A 5,506-nucleotide genomic window follows, 5' to 3' on the forward strand; every position below is an offset into this window, starting at 1 on the left:
ATCCTTTTTTTTAGGATACAATGTTCTATAAACATCTGTTAAGTCCATTTGATTTATAACTTCTGTTAGTCTGTGTATGTGTCTGTTTAATTTCTGTTTCCATGATCTGTCCATTGATGAGAGTGGGGTGGTGAAATCTCCTACTATTATTGTGTGCGGTGCAATGTGTTCTTTGAGCTTTAGTAAGGTTTCTTTTATGTATGTAGGTGCCCTTGTGTTTGGAACATATTTAGGATTGAGAGTTCATCTTGGTGGATTTTTCCTTTGATGAATATGCAGTGTCCTTCCTTATCTTTTTTGATGACTTTTGGTTGAAAATCGATTTTATTCGATATTAGAATGGCTACTCCAGCTTGCTTCTTCAGATCTTTTTCTTGGAAAGTTATTTTCCAGCCTTTCACTCTGAGGTAGTGTCTGTGTTTATCTCTGAGGCATGTTTTCTGTAGGCAGCAAAATGGTGGATCCTCATTTCTTATTCAGTTTGTTAATCTGTGTCTTTTTATTGGGGAATTGAGTCCATTGATGATGAGAGATATTAAGGAATAGTGATTGTTGCTTCCTGTTATCTTCCTATTTGGAGGTGAGATTATGTTTGTGTGCTTATCTTCTCTTTGTTTTGTTGCAAAATGATTAGTTTCTTGCTTTTTCTAGGGTGTAGCTTGTCTCCTTTTGTAGGGCTTTACCATTTATTATCCTTTGTAGGGCTGGATTTGTAGAAAAATATTGTGTAATTTTGGTTTTGTCATGGAATATCTTGGTTTCTCCATCTATGTCAATTGAGCATTTTCCTGGATACAGTAACCTGAGCTGACATTTGTGTTCTCTTAGTGTTTGTATGACATCTGTCCAGGATCTTCTGGCCTTCATAGTTTCTGGTAAGAAGTCTGGTGTAATTCTTATAGGTCTGCCTTTATATGTTACTTGACCTTTTTCCCTTACTGCTTTTAATATTCTTTCTTTGCTTCATGCATTTGGTGCTTTATCTATTATGTAACAGGAGGAATTTCTTTTCTGGTCCAATCTATTTGGAGTTCTGTAGACTTCTTGTATGTTTATGGGCATCTCTTTTTTTTTAGGTTAGGGAATTTTTCTTCTACGATTTTGTTGAAGATATTAGTGGTGCTTTGAGTTGGGAGTCTTCACTCTTTTCTATACCTATTATCCTTAAGTTTGATCTTCTCATTGGGTCCTGAATTTCCTGTATGTTTTGGGCTAGTAGCTTTTTCTGTTTTACATTATCTTTGTCAGTTGTGTCGATGATTTCTATGGAACCTTCTGCTCCTGAGTTTCTCTCTTCTATCTCTTGTATTCTGTTAGTGATGCTTGTATCTATGGCTCCGTGTCTCTTCCTTTGGTTTTGTATATCCAGGGTTGTCTCCCTTTGTGCTTTCTTTATTGCTTCTATTTCCATTTTTAATTCCTTCACCTGTTTGATTTTATTTTCCTGTAATTCTTCCAGGGATTTTTGTGTTTCCTTTCTAAGGGCTTCTTATTTACTTATGTTTTCCTGCATTTCTCTAAGGTGGTTCTTTTTGTCTTTCTTGAAGTCCTCCGTCATCATTATCAAATGTAATTTTAAATCTAGATCTTGCTTTTCTGGTGTGTTTGGATATTCAGTGTTTGCTTTGATGGTATAATTGGGCTCCAATGATGCCATGTAGTCTTGGTTTCTGTTGCTTGGGTTCCTGTGTTTGCCTCTCGCCATCAAGTTGTCTCTGGTGTTACCTTGTTTTGCTATATCTGACAGTGGCTTGCCCGTCCTATAGGCCTGTGTTTCAGGAGTGCTGTAGACCTGTTTTCCTGTTTTCTTTCAGCCAGTTATGGGAACAGAGTGTTCTGCTTTCAAGTGTGTAGTCGTTCCTATCCACTGACTTTCAACTGTCCCTCTGGGCAGGAACCAGAGGGCCTACCCCTACTTCTCCTGGGTCCCTGTGTGCAGGGGGCCCAGATGGTGCTAGGCATTTTTGTCTAGATTCAGAAATGTGGGCAGAAAGTAGTCTCCTCTGGTTTCCCAAGTATATCTGCCCCTCTGAAGGTCTAGCTCTCCCTCCCATGGGATTTGGGTTCAGGGAGCTCTTTGACCAGGTCCATTCAGGTCTGGGCGCAGTAAAGACTGCAGGGCTCCTGCAGCTTGACTGCCCCTATCTTCCTGTGCCCTATACAGTTTCCTCTTGGACCAGAAATGTGTCAAAGGTGGGCAGAAGTGGTGGTATCTCCTCCCCTGCAGTCTCAGGATTGCCCACACATCTGGGTGATCAGCTCTCTCTCCCAAGGGATTTGGGAGCAGGGTGGCTGTTTTCTTATTGTTTCCTAACATGACAAGAGAGAAGGGTTGGGGAGGACATGTGAGATGAGGAATGAGATTACCAGGCAGCTGGAGCAACTATCCTCACACAACTCTGAAGTGTTCTGTTTACTTGGTGAATGTAGAACACCAGCTCCTACCAGGAAAGTGCTAAGCACCTGCCTCAAAACTCCCAGAGAATCACATGCCTAAAACATAAACATGTGTGCAGTGGTATTTAGAGCCCAGTCTTTCTCCTCAGGGAACACAAGTGTGCTATTTAGAAATGGTTAACATGTTCCTCACTAAACATTGCAGCAACTATACCTCCTTGAACCTATGAAGAGGACAGGCCAGATTTTCTGGCAAGCCTGGTCAAACGGGACATTTAATCAATCACTGTACTGATAATATGTATCTATTTTTCAAGACTATGTGAAGATGATGGGTGGTTGTACCCAGGTGAGACCCTGCGCACACAGTGGATGGGTCAGAAATGAACATCCATGAGGATCACTGTCTGCTGCCAAGCTCAGTCCAGGCCTCCTCTCTGTTTCTCACCCAAAGCAGGGCAGGAAGACAGACAGAGATGCTAATTCCAAACCCCCTCTTTCTTTTAGTCTGCTAAGAGAGCTTCTACTATATGGCACCAACAATGGAAGACCACCAAAGCTGGTCATCTACAAAACTGACAACTGTATACAAGAAGCCCTTGAATCCACTACCATGAAGCTCTCCAGGATGACTGGTGAGCCCACAGGCCTTTTTAGAATCCCAGAGACTATAACTCAAAGAGGAAGCCATTGCGAAAGCTATGTCCTAGTCAGAGAGGCAAAGAACTAGACTGTAGCAATTGTGTTGTTTATGGGGAGAAAATGACAAGGGAGTCCTGGAAATAGAATAATCAACACCCATTGAGGAAAACAATCTTAGAAAAATAAATTTCTATATAGTATTAATAGTTAAAAAATTTCATCAGCAACCTTTACCAAATTCACATAAGTAAAAACATAGAGAGAGGCTGGAAGGGAAGGCATGATAGATTCCATTAGTATCTCCTTGTTAATATCATTGCCAAATTCTCAGGCTTGAAATATAAGTGTTACCTTGTCCATTTCCCTGTCTTCATGGTAATACTCATATTACCCAACAAAGTTTTCCTTTAGTTTGTAAATTATAAAATATAATTTGACTTTCCAGATTTGAAGGATGAAAGCATATGTCCCACCAAGCCTTAATTTTAGATGAATGGCACATGTTGTCACAAGTTTATATACACTATGGAAAGTAGTCATTTTTCTGAAATTGAAATGTAGCACAGTATCCCGGTTACATTGGATGTGACATAGGCATCATCTTGAATATTCAACTTGGCAAAATAAATAGATTTTTTGAAATATTAAGAGGTGTCATTCAGGACAAAGAAATGATATTTTGTAGTCTTTAAACCATCAAGCATTTGTGACACGCCCTGACTAATTCCTGCCTTTCACTCCAGGACTCTCAAATTGATATTCAATGAAGTTGTGTTAGTTGTTCAATGATATCCTGCTTATAAATTACCCTTCACCCCCAACACTTAACTCTGGGTAATCCCACACTACAGCTCATGCTTTCTTGGGTTATTAATGATAGTCCCACAACCATGATCTATCACATGCCTACTACATTTTCTGCCTAATTTGCTTCCTGTTGCTTTTGAGTAAACAGTGGCCAAAAACAACTGAGGAATGAATGGATTTATTGGCGTACACTTCCATATCATAGTCCATCATGGAAAACAACCAAGGTGGAAACCTGGATGAAGGAACTAGAGAAGAGACCATGGAGGAATACTTTTCTCTACCACCTAGGATCACTTGGTCAGAGATGGTACTGCCCGCAGTAGGCTGGGCCCTCTCACATAAATCATTAATTTAAGAAGAAAATCCCCCACATACTTGCTTACAGGCAAATCTGATCCAGGCATTTTTTTTCTCAATGCCTACATTAGGCATTGAGAAAGGTCCCCTCTTTCCAGATGGCACCAGATTGTGTCAAGTTGACAAAAATCGAACCTGTACAACAGGTCATCTCTTTCTATACATGAAGAGAAACCTGCACAAGGAAATGTTTCTGCCAAATACTATATATATATATATATATATATCTTCCTCCTCCAACTGTGTCAACAACTAAACTAAGCAACAACACATTTTAAATAATTTAATACAAAACTTTAATGCAAACCACTGGGGGATTATTTGGGTAAGTGTTCTCTATTAATATTCAAACATTTGCCTCTTCTCTTAGACTTTGAGACCCTTGGGAAATGTGGCTCTGTGTTGGTCACAAAAATACCTCCCTTTCTAGAACATAGAAAGTGGAATTTTGGAAAGAGAAGAAACTATAAAACTATGTGCCAGATAAATGAACAAATGAAAGAAATCTAGCAAAAATAATTTCAGAGTCTAGAAAAGACCCAAGCTATCCCAGCACATTAATAATTTCAAACTTTCACATCAGAGTTTCAAAAGAAGAAATAGGTAAATTAATGAGAAATGTGACCTGAAGAACAATGTCATTCCTCTGAACCATGGATTGTTAGGGACAGAGAAAAGCTGTGGGAAAATGTCACTTAATTAGGCAAAGTTGCTATAATTCTTCAACGAACAGCTCACTTACTGTACAGCTCACAGTATAGATTAGCAGAGTCCTTTTTTAAATGATGTATTTTTTCCTATGTGCATTGGTGTTTTGTTTGCATATGTGCCTGTGTAAGGTTGTTAAATCACTTGGAACTGGATTGCAGACAGTTGTGAGCTGCCATGTGGGTGCTGGGAATTGATCTCCAGTCCTCTGAAAGAATAGTCATTGCTCTTAAACCATTGAACCATCTCACCAGCCCCTATAAGCAGAGTCTCTAAAAGGAATTCACCTGCTCCTTGTGTCATATAAAATGTTACTAAGATATTTGTGGTATTTGACTAATGGTAAATACTTAGAGATAGCCAAGCCTTGGAGACTAAGAGCAAAAACTACCTAAGATGTAATCCAAAGTCTTTAGTGGCCACCTGACTGTTCTGGACCAGAAAGCCTGAAATGGGACAATTAGAGGACAGGAAGAAGAAATGAATGGAAAGTACCAATGTGATGGAGAAAGACACCCCCCTCAACAGAAGAAAAACCCTCAGTGAAAAATAAAAGATGAATTCCATACAGATAGAGAGGTGACATTTAAAC

Source organism: Rattus norvegicus, chromosome 10, assembly GCF_021556685.1.
Source record: "Rattus norvegicus strain SHRSP/BbbUtx chromosome 10, alternate assembly SHRSP_T2T, whole genome shotgun sequence".
NCBI classification, from domain to species: Eukaryota; Metazoa; Chordata; class Mammalia; order Rodentia; family Muridae; genus Rattus; species Rattus norvegicus.